This window comes from Sapajus apella, unplaced genomic scaffold (assembly GCF_009761245.1).
Source record: "Sapajus apella isolate SASKATOON/1434 unplaced genomic scaffold, GSC_monkey_1.0 scaffold115, whole genome shotgun sequence".
Lineage (NCBI taxonomy): Eukaryota > Metazoa > Chordata > Mammalia > Primates > Cebidae > Sapajus > Sapajus apella.
This window is the reverse complement of record NW_022437055.1, coordinates 1,664,683-1,689,506: the sequence shown is the minus strand read 5'-3', so window position 1 is coordinate 1,689,506 and position 24,824 is coordinate 1,664,683. Positions and strand designations below refer to the sequence as shown.

The window sequence follows — 24,824 nt, the reverse complement described above, 5'->3', positions numbered from 1 at the left end:
AGAGCTACTCATGACCAGGATTTCAGGACTGTTCAGAGTCCCACCTAATATATGAACAAATAAACCCAGGTCTTTAACCTAAAGGGGATTTGGAGGCTAAATGCATGAAAATGAAGCACTGGTATTAATATGGCAGTAGGTTAGGCTCAGGCCTTTTTCCATTTAGTAATTGACTTGCTTCTTTGTTGTGTCTTCAACAGCGATGGCTCAAACATCATGGTTTTAGTGGCCAGAGTTACCAGTTGGACAACTTCCTAGCTAGATAGCTGATTACATGACTCCAGAGCCCTGGTCACAGTCAATTCACTACTGTGGGTTAGTAATCACAAAAGAGGGTAAACAGAGAGAAAGCCCATGTCACAAGCCTCCTTCTTCATCCACTGAAGGCACAGCTAAAAACTTGTTGTAAATGTTAATTAAGCCACTAATTTGTAATCTGAAGATATCCCCAGTGGGACTATGAGTTTCCTAAGGACAGAAAACCCGTGGTGTGAAGAACAGGAGAAATGTACATGAAATACCACAGTTTAAGATTCATTTGTGATGCGTCCAAACTGCCCTTGCTTATGTTCAGGAGACTTGCCACTAACTAGCTAAATGATTATGACCAAATTCCATTATCTCTTGGAGTTCACCTCAGTTTTCTTCCCATCTGTAAAATGGGAACTATTTCAAAGTTCCCTTTTGGCACCAAAATTCTATGAATTTAAGATTTCTTTGGACCACCACCACTTTTCAGATTTCAGGATCCCCTACAACAATGCAAATAACCGTGAGAAAAGTCTACATCTTACCCTGTGTTGCCAGTCACCACCATACCTGGGAATCGAAGTCCTTTGGGGAATGGGACCAGGAGAGTGAGCAGGCCCAGCCCGAGGGGAGAGGCACAAAAAGGAGAAGTGGGTGGACCCCAAGATATCACCAGTTAAGCAGAGAGAGGATCTTGATACCTCCTCCTCTATCTGCCTGTCCCCTGAGTGCCCAGCAGCAGGCTGTGCCTTACTGCGTGCCTACGTAGGTGCCTGCTCACCACAGGGTGCCCTAGCTGCCAGCATGCTATTCCAGGCCAATAGGAGAACCCTGAGGTGAAGTACCCTGGGGCCAATCATAGGTGGAAATATCTCTTTAATGGCAGGAGAGACTGTATCTTTGGCTCCCTTTCATTGGTTCAGACCAACTGAAGGTTCTCTCATCTCTCAGCCAATGCTGAGCCATCAGCCAGCAGAAATGGGCTTTGCTGCTGGATCTTGTTTTCCTCTAGTGCTGATGAGTAGCCCTGCCCCAAAGGGCTACTCACTGTCATCCCTGACTGAAAACTTTTGCCATGAACACAGAAGGCATGAGCAGTGGGACCTAATGGAGGCAGCTCAAAGAGAGGTAGGCATGCTGGGGACCAGGGGCCATGCCTGGTCCCAACCCTGCAGGTGAGTGCAGGTGAACCAGCAAAGGGAGAGAATAAGCAAGTAGAATTGGTATGCATGGCTACTGCAGGATTAAAGCTAAGGGCAGATCCTGACAGATCAAATTCTTCCTTTCTTCCCACAAGCCATGAGTATCTGAGTAGCTTGTCCACAACCCTATGGTGCCATCTTTATTCTTTCCCTGTAGCCCCAACCACAACCAGGGAGGGGTTCCTCCCAATAAAGTAAGAGAAGCTTATTGGGGAAGGTGTGTCAGCCCCCAGTTGCAAGCTGCATTCCCTGACTTAGGATGCCCACAACGACCAGAGATATAGATTTGGTGACTCTGGCCTTCAGAGATACATGGATTCCATAATATTCACTCTAACATCTCAGACTATAGCCTGACTATCTCCTCATATGCTTTAAGGAAGGCTAGGATTGTGGGTTCACTCCTGGTTAAACCGGATAGCCTTCTTCACTTTGGTCTCTGACCATTGACACCACAATTATTAGTCCCACCCAAAGGAAAAATCCTAACCTGGACAGCTATTTAAGAAATCTGTAGAGAGGAGGCAGAATGAGAGAGTATGGAGGGTTCAGTGAAAAGCCTTCCCTGTTTCTGGAAACATTCAGTCTTATATCAAACACTCACTGAATGCCTTTTATGAGGCAGACACTCTGCTAGACGCTAAGAGAACAAAAAGGAATAAGACACATGAACTTCTGGTGAATCTCACCAGGGCAGAGCCAAGGGGAAGGGTGTGTTTTAAGCACCGGTGACAGACTACCTTTAATTCCTTTACAAATTGACCTGAGGTTATACTTGGAATGCCGCAGAACTAGCCCTTGGTAAAAACTGGTCACAAATGTCTGTTTACAATCTCCTTAAGATGCTCCCCTATTAAAACTTTCTTTCAGAAAAAAAAATGTGCTTCAAAATTTATGTAAGACCTTGGCCAAGTCAATTCTTAGTCCTCTCCTCCTTAAAATAAGTTTAGGCTTGGGGCTGTGAAGCCCTTTCCAAATCTAATAGACCATCTAGGAGTCTGTAGTAGCAGTCATTTGCTCATCAGTATAAATTTAAGTAGCTATGTTCCTTCTCCCTGGATTAGCTATATTTTAAGCTTTGTCTCCAATTGTGGAATGAAAGACTTTGTCACTTAAAGATATTGGAGGGATCTGACCACAAGAGGGAAAAGTATTTGTGGAAGGGAAATGAAGATTAAAGAGGTTATAATATACCTCCCCAATATGCTAGCATACTCTTCCCTTGGGCTCTAGGGCCCGGCACTCTGTTGAGGTTAATCCCGACAGATTACTTAGTTACCAATAAAAAGAATCATTAAAAATTAAAAATTAAGCCCTCTTGGGGACTTACAATGCTCTAACACCAAGAAACTGTTGCAACAATGAACCTGAAAAGCCAGTGAAAAGTTCTGAGCACATATCATACAGGCTCAGGATGCAGGGATTGCAACAACACTTTGCCCCTTGCTCTTCCTTTATGCCTGTTTTGGCTTCCTTTGGAGCCTGGATCTTAGTCCTACTGGCCACAGATATTTTGAATGAGTCAAGGTCAGGAAACGGGACAATGATTCAGAAATGCACATCATTCCTTAAGTACATTTAATTGTAAAAGACATATAATCAATCTGATCCCCTGACTGAATACAGCAGCTAGGAGAAGCAAAGCAAAGCTTTTGCATTTCACTCCAAGCCAAAATAAGAAGCCAAAGGCAGAAGGGGAGGGGATGGGATCAATGAATTCAATCAATGGTCTATATTAATGTTTCTTATATGATAGTGCTGATTTGCAGCTTTCCAGGTGCCAAATGGCATCTGGGAAACATTACTCCATCCCCCAATTGACGTAATAATTAGATTGCATAAATGGTTCCTCTGCGCTCACTGCCAGCCCAAGAGACAAATGTTATTGGTGAGCCAATCAATCTTTCCCCCTGTTAAAGTTTCAACCTGCGTCAGCAATTATGCTGTAGAGGTCGAAAGCCACCCATAGGAGTGAAAACTGGCAAAGATGAATTTCAGGACTGGATTATACTGCACTATTTCCAGCAGAGTGTGTATGGTCAGAACCTGGACAAGTACATGAACAGATCTGCAACTGGATATATCACCAGGGGCCAGAAGAGGAAAGAAAATCTACTGGCATCTTCTGCAAAATTTTGCTTTTCTCTATTCCAGTTGTCTTCTTCACACTTAGATAAACCAAGGGTCTGAGGAGAGCATGGCAAAGGAAGGCATTAGTAATTTGGTATTAGTCTCTGTGATATGCTGAATAATGCTACCCCTTCTGTAAAATTCATGTTTTATTCTCCAGAACGTGTGAATATTATCTTCTATGAGACTTTGCAGATGTGATTAAATTAAGGATCTTGATACAGAGAGATTATCTTGGACTAGCCAGATGGGCCCTAAATGCAATCACAAGTGCCCGTTTAAGTGTGTCAGAGGGAGATTGCAGACAGACAAAGAAGAGAAGGCAATGTGACCGTGGAGGCAGAGATTGGAGTGGCACGGTCACCAGCCGAAGAATGCCAGCAACCACCAGAAGCGGGAAGGGGCAAAGGACACATTGTCCTCTAGAGCCTCCAAAGGGAGCTCAGCCCTGCCAGCACCTTGATCTTGGCTCAGGAAACTGATATTGGACTTCCGGCCTCCAGACATGGAGATAATAAATTTATATTGTGTTAAGCCACAAAATTTGTGGTCCTCTGTTACAGCAGCCTTAGGAAACTATTATAGACCTCCATTACTAAGCCCAGGTCACAGGTAGAATGGTAAACAACCTTCCTGTCATATTGTAAACAGCATCGAAATCCTCCTCTAGCCAAAACAACCCCCTCAATCTATCATGATGCAATGTCAAGGACTAGGAATCCAAAATTGACACATATATGTCAACATTTCTACTTTTTGAGCAATTCTTTCTTGCTACTACATTGCAAGCAGTACACATAAGCCCTTGTTTTCCATTAGTCGTTTCGCATGAATTTATGCATCCAATTAACTCCAGCCACCAGGCAGGCCTTGGGGGGACAGGTAGGGACACAGAGCAGGTAGGAAAATACAGTAAATATGTCTAAATTGAAACCACAATTGGGCTCAAATCAAATCTTTTTTAGTAATAACACTAAGTAGGGCCTTTAGGAAAACAAGTCATGGCAGAACTAACTTAATTTACTCTTCTGATAAGGTTACAAGGCTTGTAGATCAGGAGAATGTTGTAGACAGGATGCATCTGGATTTTAACAAGGCTTTTGACTTGGGCTCTCATGAGCCCTTTATAGATAAAGTGAAGAAATACAGACTGCAGGGGAGACTCCAGAGGTAGCAGGTGGCTGCTGATATGTGGATAAAGGTCTCTAGTGACAGGTCACAGATCTTTACATCAGTGCCAGTCAAGGCACCATTCTTATCCAACAGCTCATATGTAACTCAAGACAGATGGTGTGCTCTCTGAGAGTGAGGATGTTGGGAAGCTATAGGATCTAGCTAGCAGATTGTATGGGACACTCAAGATCCAAAACAATCTCAGTAGGTTGGAGCATGGGCTGACCTCTGTGAAATTCAATGTCTAGCATTAGGAATTCAAAATCCACATGTACAAAAACAGGCTTGTATACAGACCAGCCATCAGCATACAGAGAGCAGAGGAGATCAGTAGGCAGACAGCTGGATGAGTCAGAAGAATGGTGAAGCAAAAAAAAAAAAAAAAAAAAAAAAAAAAAAAAAAATTAAACAATAAAAGCTAAATGTAGCTGAATGTGCCTCTCCGGAAACAAGAGAGAACTGCGCTAACACTTGATTATTTCCCATTATCCAGGCCATACTGGGGTTCAGCTCCGGGCAAGATTCTTTTTATCTCCCAGATGTGTGTTATCTTTAAAAAATAAATTAAAACAAGAGGTGGAGGGGAAATGGAGGAATGTTTGTCAAAGGACATAAAGTTTCAGTTAGGAAGAAGAAATTCTGGAGATCTGTTGTACAGCATAGTGACTACAGTTAATAATAACGTATACTTTAAATTTGCTAAGTGAGTATATCTTAAATATTCTCACCACACACACTAACTATATGGTGATGGATATGTTAAATAGCTTAATTCAATCATTTCAAAATGTATACATATATCAAAATGTCACATTGTACATTGTAAATGTATACAATTTTTGTCAATTATATCTTAATAAAGCTGGGGAGAAAAATACAAAAAAACTTACCAAAATACACAAAGTGAAAATGACAGGGTTCCTCCCTCCCAGTCCTTAACCCCAAAGGTAATCACTGTTAACAGAATACTGAGTATCCTTCCACACTTACCTATGAAATTATTTATGATGTATAATTTATTAACACAAATGAGAGCACACTATATATATTGTTCTTGGCCTTACTTTTTATTTAACAATATCTCATGGGCCAATAATTACTGTACATTTTCCATGTACCAAATACAATTCTATAAATATTTCGTATTTTCATTCATTTAAAACTCACAATCACTTCCATGAGATGAAGACTATTATTATTGTCCCCACTGTAGAGAAAAGAAAACAGTTCAGAGGACTTTCCTAAGATTACACATTTATTTAATGGCAGAGGTTGGATTTGAATTCAGGTCTGTCTGGTTCCAGAACCTATGCTCTTAATATCTACACCAAGCTGCCTCTTAGTTCTTTGAGGGCTACCTCATTTTAAAAAAATACAGCGTAGGAGTTTATTGTATCTGTATCATAATTTAATTAATCTTATGTTAGTGGACACAAGATTATTTCCTTATTGAAAGATTTTTTTGGAGCTAATGTGCATTATGAACCTCTTAAGAGGTGGATATAGTATGCAACATGTTCAAAACTTCCTTAACCATGGCATCCTTTTTTTCTCACAGAGTACCTGAGAGACTTAAGCATTGGGATCAGATTTTGGTGTGCATCTGCATCATCTGGGATGCTTTTCAAATGCAGATCCCCAGGCCTCAACTAAAGTGCTTCTGATATGGATAATTTATAGACCACACATTGAGAAATACTGCTGTGCTTGATAGGATTAATATTTGATGTGTAAAGTGAATATGAGTGGCTACATAATGACAGTTTTAGATAGATCAAACACATGAATATGGGGGAGAGAGAAACACTCTTTCCCTTTCCTTCCTCAGGTCACCTAATCATCAGAACTTTATTCACTCCAATGCCAGAAACCCACATCAAGGATGCATTGATCTGGAGTTCCCAGTGAGCTAGCCAGGAAACTAAGCCACCAGTGACCATCACACCACTCCACCTCCCTCAATGAAGAACTCTGCCACTACTGAAAGTATAAGATAATAATAAATTAAAATCTATTAATCAATAGATTAATATTCCATGCATATTCTAACTCTTACTATTGGGACCTCTTCTTTTCAGTTTCTATCGTCTACAGACAGATTAAGAATAGTCAGTTTCTAACACAAATGTCTGCAGAGCAAGAATTAACCCAATAGAGAGAAAAACAAATACAAAAGAATAAATGTTATAATTATGTGATTTTTTTCAGAATTTTACAATTTTTTTAATTGCATTTTAGGTTTTGGAGTACATGTGAAGAACATGCAAGATTGTTGCATAGGTACACACATGGCAGTGTGATTTGCTGCCTTCCTCCCCTTCACCTATAATTATGTGTTTTTTAAGTGTAAGTTTGGACAAGTACAAAATGTCCTGCTCATGCTCTCAAGTTATACTTAATATCATCAAATCCCATTCACCATTGCAGGTTATTGCTTAAGGGTCACCTGAGATTGAAGTGGAGACAGGAGAGAAAGGACAGAGTGGGAAAGGATGAGAGAGTGAAGACATAGCCAGACTGCTCAAAGGAGTGCTTAGCAGGGAGGCTTCTGGAAACATTCATCTCCAGTGAGTGGACAGAGGGGCTTACTTGAGAAGGAGCCAGAGTAGCCTATTGCTGTCCAGCCCCACATCCTGCACTTGAGACCCTCTCCACAAATCACATGCTGAGATTTCCAAAATACCCTTACCCTTAGAATCTCAAAGCATTCCCACTTCAGCTGCAAGAGGCCAAGGGGGCATTACTACACACCCTATTTGACAAGCGGGGCTTCGAAGGCTACAGAGGTTTGGAAGAGGCAATGCCTAGTGTAGAAAAGGAAACTACACAGATCGTGATGCAGTGGACAGTATGCTGGAATTTATAAATTTACATTTAGCAGAAACTCAAGCATGTCAAATTTCATAGAAAAAAAGCTAGAAGGAAATATGGATCCAATATTGACCATTATGGATGAATGACGTTTTCTTCTTCACACTTGTCTGGGTTTTCCTCTCCCCTCAAACGTTTTACAATGGGCGTTGTTGTTTTTATACATAAATACTAAAGAAAAATAGGGCATCAGCCTAAAATTCAAGTTCCATCTCTGCTCCTCTCACTCTCTGAGACTCAGTTTCTACAACCGTCCTCAGGGAACTAAGGTTCGATGGAGATATTAACTGAGAGAAAGGAAAGGAATAGAGAAAGAAAAGAAAGAGAAGGTAAAGAGAGAGAAAGAAAAGAAAGGGAAGAGAAGAGAAAGGAAGGGAAGGAAAGGTTAAGACTAAGATGGTGGTCTAGTTGAGATTATCTTCGAAAATGGAGATACTGTTTGTTCTCTGACCTTAGAGATGGTGGCTATGATAATGCTTTGCAAATTGTCAAGAGCTATTATGCAAATGACAAGACTCATTGCTCTTAAAGACCCCTGCTCCCCATCAGACATGTGTGTGCGTGCACACGTGCACGTGCGCGCACACGCGCGCGCACTCACACACACACACACACACACACACCCCATTCCTTAAACTACTTGAACATTTACACTTTGGCTCAATTTTCTCTTCATTTTTTTTGCAATATTGCCCTGGTGACCTCTTTACCAATTCCACACAGAGTCTGTTCTCTGCTTGTCACTAGCCAATCTAGCTATCTTGGATCCCCCAGCATATCTGAACTTTTTCTCCCTATAGATTGTTCTGTCATTAACAAGTGTCATCTACATAACCCAAAGCCATGTCCCAGATCTCTGCAACAGCCAGCATAGTGATTAAAAAAGTAGCCTGGTTCAACCAGGACAGGATCTAGGTTTCCTTATTTCAAGTCAGATTGATTATCTCATTAATGATAGTTCCTCACCTACGCCCAGAGTCTATTATTTGCAAAGAACCTGTATATTCTGTGTCTTTCTGGGGCCTCACAGCAGTACTGGAAGCGAGGCAGGAAAGAGACGGACACTTCTGTTTACAGAACACAGCAAGAGCAAGTGGCCTGTTCTAGAATCACAGAGCGTGAGTAAAAGACAGTACAGTATCAGGATTCAACTCCAACTTTATGCCATACCCAAGCCAGGCTCTTCTATACCATAGCACTAGCTTACAGTTGGATGTGGAGAAAGGGAAACACAGAAAATGAGTTAACTATGCACATGACCATTGAGAGATTTAACATGACATGGTTGCAAAACCTTTTTCTTACTGTAATAAGAAAACATCCATGATTTATAATAAGACTCCATTTGGAATCTGGAAGCCAGAAAAGAGAAAGTTCTCTCCCTGAGATTAGCACTGGGCTCTTCCACAGTCATTTCTTCCTTCATTTGTTCATTCACTTATTCTATTCATTATCTAAGCCTGTATTAAATATTTCATATGTGCCAGGCACTGTGCTTAGTGCTGGTGGATAAGATATAAAGAAAGGCAGGATATGATCCAGGGCCTCAAGGAATTCATTATGGTCTAGAGGGAGAAATTTAAAATAGACATGACTAATTCCAAATACATAGCAAAGTGGGATTCGTGCCATGAAAGAGTAAAATGCTCTGGTAGCCTAGAAAAATGATTCAGATCTGTTTGTTGTTTGGGGGATGTGGGATGACTTCATGGTATATGAAACTGACCAATGAAGAATGAATAGAATTTGAAGAAATAGGAAATGGGTGGGTGTAGGGACTGCCAGGAAGAGAACAGCATGAGGTAGGCACCGCGGTAAGAAACCAGATGGATTAGATAGGAATCAGTGAATAATTCTGTTTTGATGGAGCTGGAATTGGATACAAGAAACAAAAAGATAAGACGGGAATATATGCTTGGGCCAGATCATGATAAGTTTTGAATACTGTGGGCCCAGCATCAGTTTCCATCCTTCTCAGAGGCCAGCAGCAGTGGCTGTGCAGGAAGGATTTGAGGAAGGCACAAAGGATGGACGCTGCTCCCTGGATCCAGAGGCCAAGGGAAAAAATGGTGATGCCTATATTGGCTCCAAAAGAGGGAAAACCACACTAAGTCTTTTTGGCAGGGTAGCAAATAATGGCAAGTCGCTTTCAGAGAAAACATGCTCAATTTTGTTGTTTTTTTTTTTAATTACGTTTATATATTTATGGGGTACAAGTCCAGGTTTCTTACATGTATATATTTCCTAGTGGTGAAGTCTGAGCTTTTAGTGTACTTGTCCCCCGAACAGTGAACATTGTAGCCAATATGTGATTTTTCAATCCTCGTCTGTCCCCCACTCTCTCACTTTTTGGAATCTCCAATGTCTGTTATTTTCCTTTATATGTTCATATGTATCCATTATTTGGCTCCCATTTTTTTTTCTTTTTTTTTGTGATGGAGTCTCACTCTGTCGCCCAGGCTGGAGTGCAGTGGCGTGATCTCTGCACACTGCAACCTCTGTCTCCCAGAATCAAGCAATTCTCCTGCTTCAGCCTCCTGAGTAGTGGGGATTACAGGTATGCACCTCCTTGCCCAGCTAATTTTTGTATTTTTAGTAGAGATGGAGTTTCACCATGTTGGCCAGGCTGGTCTTGAACTATTGACCTCAGGTGATCCCCCCTACCTTGGCCTCCTAAAGTGCTGGGATTATAGGCGTGAGCCACCACGCCTGGCCAGCTCCCACTTCTAAGTGAGATCATGTGGTATTTGTCTTTCTGATACTGAGCTATTTCACTTAAGATAATAGCCCCCAGTTCCATCCAACTTCCTGCAAAAGCATGACTTCTTTCTTTTTATGGTTGAGTAGTATACGATGGTGTATATATACTCCATATTTTCTTTATCCAGTCATCCGTTGATGGACATGTAGGTTGATTCTGTGACTTTGCTATTGTAACTAGTGCTGTGATAAACACATGAGTGCAGGCATTTAAAAAAAAAAGTATTATGATTTATTTTCCTTTCAGGAGAAACCCAGCAGCAGGACTGCTGAATCAAATGGTAGCTCTATTTTTAGTTCTTTGAGAAATCTCCGTACTGAAAAATGCTCAATTCTGTTCACTGAAATTTTTGCCTTGGCACCTTCCCCAGTTCAACTTCTATGCCTTTACTTGTGCTAAACGTTAAACCTGTAGTGTCACCCTCAGCCTATCTCCCATGAATTCCACTTGTTGAGGATACAGATTCTTTTTTTGTTGTTGTTTTCAAGATATTTTTCCTGCCCTTTGCTTCAGTGGTCCTCAGATCCCAATAGTTAAAGCAACTGATACCTGTTTCTGCTCAGCCTCCTTCCTGCATCCTCCTTGGCTTACTCCTTTGGAGTTAGTGTTTTTTAGTTTAGTTCCTTGTCCTCTTTTCATAGTCTAATTTGAAGATGCCATTCCTGAGCAACATGGTCCACAATCATGGTTGCAACCACTTCACCAATAACCTCTAAATCTGTATCTTCTCTTTTCTGAGTCCAAGTCTCACAAATGCAGTTGCCCATTATACATCTCTACTTCGATGTACCACAGTTAACCCCAACTTGAAATCTCTTCCATCATTCCAGAAAAAATAAACACAAACATGATTTTCCACCGAATCTGTTGTCACACAGTTCATCGTGCAAACTAGGCACCTAGCCTTTTTCTTAAGACTCTCCACTCACTGTCCCCTAAATATCCTATCAACCAGCAAGTCTTGAAATTTCTATTACTTTCATATTGGCTGAATTTGTCTGCTTCTCTTTATCTCCCTGATGATATCTCAATTGGATTCCTAAAATAACCTTCTAACTGATGTCCTTGACTGCAAATAATGCACCCCAATTCTCACACAAGCCATGAATCAGTGCTTTTTTCAAATATCACTTCTATGAAGTATCTCCAAATCCCTCCCAACCAGTCCTCTCTTCACATAGGTATTGCTCAGGGAATAATGGAATTAAATAGCATCCCATAGCCAAAGAACCTCAGAAATGTTGATGTTATGTATTGTTTCTATAAGAAGAAATTTGGACAAGGGAGATTTATGCTTCCAAAAATTGTCTTGAGGTATATTCTGCTGTGGAGAATCCTGAGGTACATGTGTGCCCAAGAGAACAGGAGCTCAGGAATTCTTGCTAATCTGCCTCCAAACACTCCAAATTGTCTAATTTTACCCTTTTTCTTTGGCTTTCTCGCCGAAGATGTGACCTACTGCTGCAGGGATTTGGGAAATAAAATGCATCATTAATCAAAAATTACTCTTCCCTAAAATAAAATATTAGCTCTGTTGGGTAGTTAATTGCATTATCAGAATGAACAGCTCATCCTCTTTTACAAGGGCTTTAAACACTGATCGCCTAATAAGTGCAGGAATTATAGTTAATCTAGCTCAAAATTTAATTATGATGAGTCATACATCAAAAAGCAAGCACACGGGGGCAAAACTCTGATGAAGTCATGTCCAACTGACCTTGACCCCAGGCCTGCTGGTTCTTTCTACGTGGGAAATGGGAAATCCTTCCTGTTTGTGAGATAGCAGGGAAATCCAAACAAGACCTACCCCAGTCTACTTTAGAAGTCTTAAGGGAAAGCCTGCCTTAAAGCCCAGAAGTAATTCTCCCTCTGGGCTCTGCCTTTCCAGATCCTGTTAGAGTATTATGCAGTTAGATTTGAGGAACACCATCACAGTGGATCCAGGCTGGGACTAGGTATTAAGGAATTGCATGAGAGGTTCAGAATTTCAAGAATGCATCTAAATATAAAGTTTCGAAGACTTTCCGGTTGACACAGACCTAAAAAGTCAAGAGTTCCTTCAGGTGGTGTGGCTTTGTGTCCTCGAATTCTCCCAATTGCTCACATAACTGAGGACAATCTTCCAGGTTTTTTTCTGAGTAAAAAAAGCTGATCAGCCTTCTTCATTTGGAATTTTCCACTTCTAATAATGTGGTTTAAGAAGTTATTATCTCTGAGCAGTTACTGGCACCTAAATTATTTTCTCACTGGTCATTCTAATTATTTGTATACATATGCAGGTTGAACTCAATTGCATCACTTTTCATTAATGACTACTAAATTCTTCTATGTTTAACCCATTGTTCAAGCTAGTCATGACTTTGGGGAATACTTTATCTGCCCTCCAAAATAGCTGCAGCTTCTTCTTGCTCTTTGCCATCTGTGCTATTGAAAAACAATCCTTTTGTTTTCCCCCTGTTTGGAAGTAATTTATATTTTTTCTTCACCATTTCAAGGGTGTATCAAGCTCTTTGTATTTATTTCCTGATGAGGGTATTAAGAAAGCCTCTTATATGTCCTTATTCAACCTTCCTAGCCTCTAGGTTGACTTCCTTCTCTTGGTACTTTGAGGGTTAGGAGAAAAAGATTTTTCTCTAAACCTTCCATCATGACAGACATGTTAGTCATATTTCTGTCTCTTCCATTTTGCTTATCTGCTGTTGTATAACAAACCATCTGAAATTTAGTGGCCTTAAGCAACAATTTTGTGTTATTCATTATTTCATGGATCAGGAATTTGAGATGGCATTGCCTAGTGGTTTGTTTCTCATTTATGTGGAGTTGGCTGGATAGCTGGGACTGGACACTCCACTTTCAAGATAGCTTCTGCACCTACATGTCTGTCACCTTAAGGTCTGGCACCTTGTGCCCCACCTCAATATGACATCTCATCCTCCAGGACCACTCCTTGTGGCTTGAGCTTTTCATAGCATTGATGGTCTTAAAGTAGTCACATGTTGGCTGGCTTTCAGGAAATCAGTGAAAATATTCAGAGCAGTTAAGAGCTATTCCAAGTACTGTAACAACACTACTTCTATTGTATTTTATTGGCCAAAGCAGTCACAGGTCCCACCCAGACTCGAAAAAATAGAAAAATAGACTCTACTTATTGATGGGGTAGTGACATTGCTAAAAACCATATGGAATATGATATATTGTTGTAGCTATTTTTGGAAAATACAAACGTCCATACTTTTTATACATTTCCAAACTTAATAATCTCATACTTTAAAATATACATGGAAAGACTGGACAAGAATAGGGAAATTTTAAGAAATAAAAATTTAAGGAATTGGACAATTTACCTTGAAGATGGTATCATGTAGTGGATGAAACAAGGATTTAAATTTATAAAAATCTAGATTTCAAATCTTACCATGCCTCTTACCAATGTTAAACCAATGGAAGAATAACTGTATACATCAATAAACATTAACTAGGCATTTTAATATGTTAAGCATTGTGCTAGAAACCTAGGTATACATAAATGCCTAAAACAATATTTAAGGCTTCAAAAAGGGGTTTGAATGAGACCTATGTTTCATGTTTTGTGATGCTATTTACTGTGATAAAACATAGATGAGGAGATAATAGTTTCCGTATAAGTTAAAGTGCAGGGTTAAGCAGGGAAAGATGTCAAATAGGCAGTCAAATATTAGAATACTGAATGGTCTGGTCTAAAGATACAGTTTTGGCAGTGATCAAAATAAAAATGGTAACTGAAGCACTAGAAGTGTATGAACGAAGAAAAGGTAGCATAAAAGTGATCCCTGAGAAAACATCAGTGTGTAAGGGTTAAATGGTGAAAAAGAAACTTGCAGAATAAAGATTACTTAATTTGAAGACATAGCATTAGAAACTTGAAAATTAAATGAAGAAAAGAAAAATAAAAAATATCAACATAGTGTTAGTGAGCTGTGAGACCATTGAAATCAACCTCATAGACATATCAGAGTCATCAAAGGAGGAGGGAGGACAGAGAAAAATATTTTAAGAAATAATGGCTGAATATTTTTCAATTTTATTAAAAATTATGAACCACAAATCTAAGAATCCACAAATCTAAGAACCCACAAATGTAAGAATCTCAATAAATCCCAAGTATAAAAATTGTGAAAAACTACACCAAGGGACAGCATAATCCAATTGCTTGAAATCAGTGATAAAGATAAAATGTTATCTTTAAGATAAATCTTAAAAGAAGCCAGTGCAAGGGGACTGGGAGTGGGGTGGGTTAGGTGGGTAGTGGGAGACACATTACCTAAAGAGGAACAATTATAAGAAAGACAACAGGTTTCTCATTGGAAATGATGTGAGTTATAAGACATCAGAAAAAATATCTTTAAAAGCACTGAAAGAAAAGTTGTTAACCATGCTAACAATGGACATGGGAAAGCTAAAGTAGCTCTACCAATACATGCAAAGTAGATTTCAGAACAGAGATGGTCTTTTCATAATGATAAATGGATTAATTCATTAAAAATACATAATAATCTTACATAATGAAGTTCAAAAATACATGATGCAAACACTGATAGAGCTTAGACAAATCCACAATTATAGTAGGAGATTTCCTATCTTTCTGTCTTAGTCTATCTTGTCTTGCTATAAAGGAACACCTGAGGATGGGTAATTTATAAAGAAAATAGTTTTATTTGACTTACAGTTCTTCAGGCTGTACAAGAAGCATGGAGCTAGCATTTGCTTCTGATGAGGGCTTCAGGGAGTTTCCACTCATGGCTGAAAGCAAAAGGGAGCCAGCACGTACAAAGATCACATGGCAAGAGAGAAAGCAAGATGTAGGGAGGTTCCAGGCTCTTTTTTTTTTTTTTTTTTTTGGCAACCAGCTTCTGTAGGAACTAAGAGAGCAAGAACTCACTTACCCTCATCCTAAGGAGGACATTAATTTATTCATGAGTTATCAGCCCCCATGACCCAAACACTTCTCATTAGGCTCCACTTCCAACACTGGGGATTAAATTTCAACATGAGGTTTGGAGGTATATCCAAACTATAGTAGCAGTAAATGATAGAAAAGTAGAAGGTTAGTGAGACTAGAAAAGACTAAAAAAGCAATTTCAAAGAAATTGACCTAAGTGACATTTATAGAACACTTCATCCAAAGTATTGGAATAAATATTTTTCCAAGTACAGATAGAACATGTATCATGATAGGCCATATTCTGGCCCATAAAACAAACCAGAATACTTTTTAAAATATTAAAATTATACAAATATATTCTGTTCAACATAGAATTGAATTAGAAACCAGTAAAAGAAAAACATCTGAAAAGTTCCCAAGTATTCAAAATAAACTGAGCAATACACTTAAATTACCCATGGGTCAAATAGGAACTCATAAGAAATGGAAAATATTTTGAAGTGAATAAAAATAATAATGCAAAATACCAATTTTGCAGATTGCAGCTGAAGCAGTGCTAAGAGGATAATTTATACTATGAAAGGCTATATTAGAAAAGAAGAAAGGGTTCATGTCAATAATCTAAACTTCTACTTTTAGAAACTGTAAAGTAAAGGCAAATTAAGCTCAAAGTAAGGAGAAAGAGGGACACAATAAAGATAAGGGTAGAAATCAATAAAATAGCATGTAAAACAGAAAAACAATAGAGAAAATCAACTAAACAAAAGCTAATTTTTGAGTAGATCAATAAAATTGATAAACCTCTAGCCAGAGTGTTCAGGAAAAAGAAAAGCAAGACACAATTTGCTAATATCATGTATGAGACGGGCGATACCACTGCAGATTTTACAGCTAATGAAAGAATACTATAGACAATTTTAGGCTAATATTTTCAACAACTTAAGTGAAATGAGCAAATTTCTTAAAAGTTGTAAGCTATCAAAGTTCACTCAAGAAGAAAGAATTTGTAGTTGAAAACGTTTCTACATAAAAAATTCTAGGACCAGATGGCTTTTCTGGTTATTTTTACCAAACATTGAAGAAAGAAATAATACCAATTCTACACAAACATTTCAGAAATATAAAAATGAGGGCATACTTTACAACTCAGTCTATGAACCAGCATTACCCTGAGAACAAAACCAGTCATAATCAACAAAAGTAAAGAAAACTATATATCAATATCTCTTACAAGCATATACATTAAAATGTTTAATTTTATGAAATCAAACACAATAATACATTTAAAAGATACTACATCATAGTTAAGTGCCATTTATTCAAGGATTACAAAGTTAGATTAATATTTGAAAATGTCGATATATAATAATTCACCATATTAACAAAGAAAATCCATATAATTATCTTAGCAATGTAGCAAAAACACATTCTACAATATTCAATGTCCATTCCTGGTGTTAAAAATAAAAACCTCTATGCAGACCTGCTATAGAAGAGAGCATCTTCAAACTGATAGATGGCATCTATGAAAAACCTACTGCTAATATTATACTGAATGTTAAAAGACTGAATGGTTTTGCCCTAAGATCAGGAGTAAGATAAGGGTGTCTACTTTCACCAATTCTGTTCAACATTTAACTGGAGACCGTACTCAATACAATAAAGTGTGAAAATACACGAAAGACATATGTATTGGGAACAAACATATTTTATTCCCAGACGACAGGATCATGTCTGTAGAAAATCATAAGGGATCTACAAAAAAGCTACTAAAAGTAATATGAGAGTTTAGCAAGGTTGTAGGATACAAGGTCAATATACAAAAATCAATTTTTGTACCCTAGCAACAAACAGAAGGAAATTGAACATTTTTTAAAATTATTTTCAATAGCAACAAACAATATAAAATTCTTAGCAATAAATCTAACAAACAACATGGAAAACAGGTACATAATATTCCTGGAAGAAATTTTAAAGGACCCAAATAAATGGAAAGATACGTTTATGGATCAGAAAGCTCAATAACATTAAGATATCAGTTCTCTCCAAATTGATCTAGAGATTCATCATAATCCCATTCAAAATCCCAGCAGGATTCTTTATAGATATTAAAATATTGATTCTAAAATTTACATAGGAATTCAAAGGACCTAGATGTGCCAAAAACAACTTTAATAAAAAACAAATAACTGCCTGGTTTTCAGATTTATTATAAAAGTATAATAATAGAGAGTATAGTATTGGTGTAAAAACAGACATATATCAATAAAACAGAATAGAGAGTCCAAAATAGACCCACACATACAAGGTCATTTGATTTTTCACAAAGGTGGCAAGGCAGTTTAATGGGAAATCTTTTCCAAGAAATAGTGCTGAAACAATGGAATGACCATGTACAAAAAAATAGGACCTCAGCCCTTATCTCATGCTATATACAAAAATTAACTTAAAATGGATCAAAGACTTAAAAGTAACAGCTAAAACTATAACGCTTCTTACACAACACATAGGAGAAACTCTAAGTGGCTTTACATTTGGCAAAGATTTTCTAAATAGAATACAGTAAGCATGGGGATTTAAGCAAAACTGGTAATTGGACTTCATCAAAATTAAAAACTATTGTTCCCTACAAAACACTATTAGTAAAATAAAAAGGCAAGTCACAGATGGGAGAAAACATTTACAAATCACATATCCAATAAAGGACTTGTATCTGGAATATATGAAGAATTTTTATAACTCAATAATAAGAAGATAAACAATACACTAAAAATGGGCAATAGATTAGAATAGACATTTCACAAAAGAAGAAATACAAATGGCAAATATGCACATGAAAAGGTGTTCAACATCATTAGTTATTAAAGAAATGTAAATCAAAACCATAGTGAGATAACATTACACACCCATTAGAACGTCTAAAATAAAAAGACTGACCATACCAATGTTGGTGAGGTTGTGGAACAACTGGAATTTTCATTCATTTCTCGTGGGACTATAAAATGGTATATCCACTTTGGAAAACAATCTGGCAGTTTCTTAAAAAGTTAAACAAATACCTACCTTACAACCCACTCATTCTTCTCCTAGCTATTTACCCAAGAGAAATGAAAGAGTATATCCATACACTAGTCCACAAATACTCCTCGCAGCTTTATTAAAAACAGCCCAAACTGTAAACAACCCAAATGTTCATCAACAGGATAATGCAAAAGTAAATTGTGGCGTATTTGTACAGTGGGATGCTACTCATCTATGTAAAAGAACAAACTGTTGATACTTACACAAAATGGATGAGTCTCAAAATAATTATTTTGAGTGAAATAAGCCAGACAAAAAAGTACATCCTGTCTGAATCCATTTATATAAAATTCTGGAAAATGCAAATTAATCTGTGTTGATAAAAGCAAATCAATGGTTGCTTAGGGACAGTGTGTGGGCTGTTTGGTTTACCAAAGGGTATTTCTAAACTTTTGTTGGTGATAGATATGTTCATTATCTTGATTGAGGTGATGGTTTCATGGGTGTACACATGTGTCAAAACTCATCAAAATGTATATTTAAAATATGTGCAATTTATTACATGCTTCAATAAAACTGTAATAAAAAGTAAGAGCAGGACTAAAGAGTAATCATGGTAAATGTAGCACAATGGAGTGGTATGATTGATCACACTGAGTTGAAAAAAGAACAGGAAGTGAGAAAGCTGTGACTGGGTATAGACCACTGATTTTTTTAAACTTAAAAAATGAGAGGAGCTTTAATAGTAGATGAAGGAGGCAGTGGTGCCAAGAAAAAATTTCTAAACAAGAGGAACAATTGAGCATATTAATAACTTCAGGTTAGGAAACTAATAGGGAGAGAGGGAATAAAGATTCAGGAAAGAGAATGGATAATAGTATAAGCAAGGTTCTAGGGAAGGTGAGAGGAGGAAAATTAGAGGAGGTTGTACAGAACAAAGGTGGACTAACTAGAGGATAAGGGCCAGTTCTTCTGAAACTAAAAGAGAAATGTGAAGTGAGAGCTCATTAAGCCAAAGAGACCTTTGTAGGTGTGGGAGCAAGGAGCTGAAGTTAGCCTCGATCTCCTTTATGAAGTAGGAGTCTGAGCCATTGTGTGGGGTGTGGTGAGGGTAGAGTGTAAGGGGCTATCGTTGAGAGGAGTGATGAAAAACCTTGGAGTACAGATGGGAGAAAAACTGGAGAAAGAGATGACCTGGGGTGTTTGAAAGTATTGCAGGTTGGAAATTCTGATTGTTAGAGGCACCAATACTTGGGGTGCTGCTCCTTTCTCACACAGTGGTTATTATGACATCAGTGAAATCATCGGTAAGACTCAAAAGTGAGGCTAAATAGTGCAGATGTGGTCGTAGGAGGCAAGGGGACAAAGAGGCAGTCACTAAATCAATATGCTCCAAGATTCGGGTTGGACAAGGAAAAAGTGAAGAGAAAAGGAAGGTTTTGAGCACTGGACCTCTCAGTGGCCAAATAGCAGATGGCGTGGGACCCAGCCTTCACTAGAAGATTTGGATCTCAGCGGGATATTGGAGTTGAAGCCACGCCCAGTGATGTCAAATGAATGAGAGTGGTTGAGGTGCTCAGAAGTTAAAGGTCAGAGAGGTGTGAGGCCAGGGTGTTTGGAGTGGGACTTCCATGTATATGTCGTTGAGGGCACCCAGGATGAGGACAGAACTTGGAGTGTCAAGGAAGCCTGTGAGCTGGTCCTTAGAGTTCAGGAAATGGTCAATCACCACAAGGATGGTAGAATGCTGGTATAGTATGATGCTGTATGTCTTAATGGAGTTTCATGCCCTCAAATCTAGTGAAAAAAACAATTTTACTACTGAAAAGATTCATTTTAATTTGATTAAATTCTAGGGACAAAGTTTCAACGTAGCCAATTTTGTTTTTTTTTCAATGCCAGTTTTTTGAAGAGTTGGTTTGAACACTTATTTCATTGCATCTCTGAGAGGACAAATTAAGATAATGAATTTAAAATGCTCAACCCAGAGCCTGGCATCTAGTGAGTGGTCAGTAAATGGAAGCAGCAACTATTAATATTACTGTGCTTTTGATTTATTTTACCCGTTAAGTAATGTTATCTCTTTGAAGACTTCCTTCTATGGCCTCGAGATTTTCTCTGGAACTACAAGGCACAGTTCTCTCTCTGCAAATGACAAATCCTCACACAGCTAAAGACAGCCAAGTCATCTCTTGACCCTAGGCAAAATATCCTGTTTCTCCCCTGTTCCTCCAAGGATCTTCTTTCCAGAATTCCAGTGAAAAAACACATAACAAGTTCAGTCATAACTTGTCTGGTTTCACAGGCTCACAGCTAGAGAGAAATTTAGCCTCAGGACAAATTGTACCTTGAGTCTCACTCATACATGATTTAGATGATACTTTGCACTTAAGATTTTAGAGTTGTTGCTGGAGTGAGTTAAGATTTGTGGGTCTGTTGAGATGGACTGCATATATTTTGCATGTGAGAAAGACATGAATTTTGGGGGGTCAGGGGCAAAATGTTATGGAATGAAAGTTTGTGTCCCTCCAGAACTCATATGTTGAAGCCATAACTCCCAATGTGTTGGGAGTTAGAAAGGGGTCTTCAGAGGGTTAGATGAGGTAGTGTTGGGAGTTAGAAAGGGGTCTTCAGAGGGTTAGATGAGGTAATGATTATAAAGTCCTCATGAAGGGATTAGTGCCCTTATAAGAAGCAATATCAGAGAACTAACTCTCTCTCTCTCTCTCTCTGCGCCATGTGGGGACACAGTGAGAAAGCAATCATCTGCACACCAAGAAGCGAGCCCTTATCAGAGCTCAACCATGCTAGCACCTTGATCTTGGACTTCTAGCCCCCAGAACTGTGAGAAAATTAATTTCTGTTGTTTAAGCCACCCAGTTTATGACATTTTATTATGGCAGCCAGAGCTAAGATGTGTATCTAGACTAGAGTTCTGACATTGCTTTCAGTGCTATCACAAACAATAATTTTATAAACCTCCTTGCACATGTCCCTTAATGGTTCTGTTACAGAATTATAAACTCATTCATAGAGTTTATGAATATTTAATTACATTAAGCACCTTCAGATTGCTCTCCTGAGTGGCTCTACCAGTTCACACTCCAACCAACAGAACTTAACATATGATTTCTCATATCATCATCAGCTCATAATGTTATCTGGCTTTCTAACTTTGCCATTCAAATGTGTGTTAAGCAATAGTTCGTGGATTTTTAAATTTGCATTTATGTGAGTACTACTGCAACTGGGCGTCTTTCCATAGATTTATCCATAGATGTAGTTCCATCTACATCCAAAATGGATTTGAAACAGATCAACATAAAAATTCAGAGAAATAGGGCAGATAAATAAAGATGAAAAGAATTATAGGTAAATCATGTAGAGAAAGGGAGAACCAAGGGTGAAATAGTTTCCTCTACCTAATATAATTCTGAGTTTCCTGGCGGCCAAGACAAAAAAAAATGATTCATTTATTCAATAAATGCTTTATGTTGAAGCTTTAAAGTTTGAATTTCTTTGGTCTCTTAGCTGAGTTTCAGGATAGATAGAAAATAAATAGAGTTTTGAGAAAATAATCTGACTAAATCAAGTCCCCAAAATGAAAGCATCAGAAGATCACTAGAGAAAATATTCCTCAGGGCTGAATCATCCCACTAATAATCATATCTGCAAATAGCTTTTGAGACATTTGTTTTGGTTTGAAAAATATTTTTAAGGCATGTTGATTTTTAAGTTTTTTCTAAAAAAAACTTTTGAGCAGTGGGAAGCAGACTGCATAAAATGATTCTGAAAATGTTTTCTCAAAACACTGATGCTGAACAGTGTTTAAAGAATTTTGATTTTCAAATGTTGGTTTCAAAATGGCTATGAAAATTGCATTCCTCAGGCAAAACTATGGAAATAGTAAAAGAATCAATGGTTGCCAGGGACTTGGGGGAATGTGGGATGAATAGGTTGAGTGCAGAAGATTTTTAGGGCAGTGAAACTACTCTGTATGACACTGTAACAGTGACTACATGTCATACGTGTGCCCAAAGCCACAGAATGTATGACACCATGAGTGAACCCTAGCATAAACTGTGGACTTTGGGTGATGATGTGTCAATGTAGTGGTTGATCAATTGTAAGAAATGTACCACTCTGGTGAGGAATGTTGATAACAGGGGAGGCTATGCATGTGTGGGAGCAGAGGGTATATGGAAGATCTCTGTACTTTTCCGTCAATTTTGCTGTGAACTTCAAACTGCCCTAAAAAAATTGTCTTTATTTTTAAAAGTTTATTTACTCCTCCATCACAAATGAGTGCCCCTATTGCTGCACTGGGTCCAACCTGCCGTGGCTCCTGCCTGAGGGCTGCAAAGGGTCCCAGCTAGAGTCCTGGATCATTAGATATTTAGCCTTCTGAACAAGAAAGGATCAAGTTGGCGGCTCCCCAAGGCAGAAGCAGAGCCCTTAGCTCAATGGCTCCGGGCACTGTCACAAATGTCTACTGGAGAAGTGTAGGGTGGTGAATGAGGAAGTGGCCCCTTGAGCTTCAACAGTCACCTTGGGATCTGTGCTACCTATTCAACTGCTGTAGATGATGCCTTGCAAGCCACTTAGCTAACCCTGGTAGGGTGAAAGCTCTGGATCTTTATGGATACTGGTATCCAAAGCAGAAATAAAAACCCTCAGCAAATACCATTGTTTAAATGCATACTATGTTTCAGGTCCTGTACCAGGCACTTAACATACGTTGCACTCAATATCGTTAGCAATCCCATAAGGTAGATAATAGTGTTATTCCCATTTGCCTATAAAGAAACTAAAGCTTAGCGACATGTGTGACATCCCAAAAGTCACACAGCTGGTAACTGGGGAAACTGGTGCTAGAACCCAAGTGCAAAGATTTCAAAACCTGAGATCTTTTAATCATTTCACTGTATCACCTGCCTCCTTTTCAGTCAGCAGTGGGATTAGTAATTGACATTATTATATTTATTATATTAAGAATATATTACTATTGTCCTTTATGCTTACCAAGCACTTTACATCCTTGTCTCTAACTAGATTATAAGTTCCTTAAGGGTATTAACTGCCTTTTATACTTCCCTTATACCCCAATAGAGTTTATCATAGCTGTAGGAACTTACAAGGAAAGGAAGCAAGGAAAGGACGAATGTTTATTCAGCACACACTATCCTAAGCATTCTATATGTTTTATCTCATAAAATCTACACACCTCTTTGATATAACTGCTACTACTAGTATTTCTGTTATAAAGACTCAGGAAACTGAGGCCTAAAGAGTTTAAATGATTTGCTCAGAAAGAAGCCAGACACTAGAGCACATTCTGTATAATTTCATTTACATTAAGATTAAAAGCAGACAAAATGATTACATGGTAGGAGAAGTTATCGTGGCTAGCTCTGCAGGGGATACTAAGTGGAAGGAGCATGAGGGAGCCTGCTGAGGTGCTGGAAATGTGCTACATTTTTATCGGAGATGGGGACATGGGTGCATACATCTCTAAAAATTGGTTAGGTTGTACATTTAAGATTTATGTATTTTTGTACATAAGTTGTATCTCAATTAAACGCAAATGAAACAACTAAAAAAAACCCCACTTTCTCAGAGAGCCGTAAGTAGTAAATGGGAGAGCTAACATTTGAATCCAGGTGCATGTGCTTCAACTTTTATGCTTCAAAAGCCCCCACCTCCTCTCCCTTCTTCCATTTTTATAAATATCAGCTTGATCCTCGTCTAGATAGTTTTCACTTCCCCTGACAGCTTCACTAGCTGAACATAAGCTGAGAGAAAAGGATTCATTAAATATCCCACCCTCTGGCGCTCTCCACGCCCCTCACTCAACACATGAGCTTCTTTTTAATCAAGGACCACATTTTAATCCTCATGATGTCAATAATTCAAACAGAGGCATCCATCAAATAGACTTTAGTAATTAAAAGCTGGTGATGTTGAAATAATTCTTCTGCTTACATTCTAATGATTAGAGAGTTTTGCAACCATACACTCGAAGCAATTATAAACAGCTTCAATTTAGTTAATCTACTCAATCTCACCGCTATTTATTTGTTAACTATTCTGCATAAGTCATTGTACAGAGTCTGGTAAAGACTACAAAGATGACCATGACAGGGTCCCTGAGGAGATCTAAATTGAGTGGGAGTGGTAGATGTGAACAGGTATCTCAGCTTTGCCGGAAGATGGAATGCTGTTAGTACATTATAGAGCTGCAAAGTGAAATGAGTATCTGGGATGGGGGAGGGGCATTGATTTCCATGGCAGGAAGGTAGAGAATGTCAGTAAATGCTTCCCAGAGGAGGTGGTTTTGAACTGAGCCATGAAGAATGGGACTTGAACTGGATTAAATCCTCAGGATCATCCCTGAATCCTCTGGTTCTCTCCTACCATACCTCGAAACTATCCACAGATATGTTGTCTCTGTATTCAAAATATATCCCAATCCAATCACTTCCTCCTCACTCCCATT

At 38.5% G+C, this 24,824-nt stretch overlaps 1 long non-coding RNA gene across 1 annotated transcript in view; it reads left to right on the top strand.

The window, feature by feature from the left end:
• LOC116537970 overlaps nt 1-21,132 on the top strand; it is a 41,611-nt gene extending 20,479 nt beyond the window's left edge. Inside the window, exon 3 of the long non-coding RNA XR_004263441.1 lies at nt 21,080-21,132. This is a non-coding gene — a long non-coding RNA (uncharacterized LOC116537970). The remainder of the gene's footprint in view (nt 1-21,079) is intronic.
• Nucleotides 21,133-24,824: the final 3,692 nt, after the last annotated feature.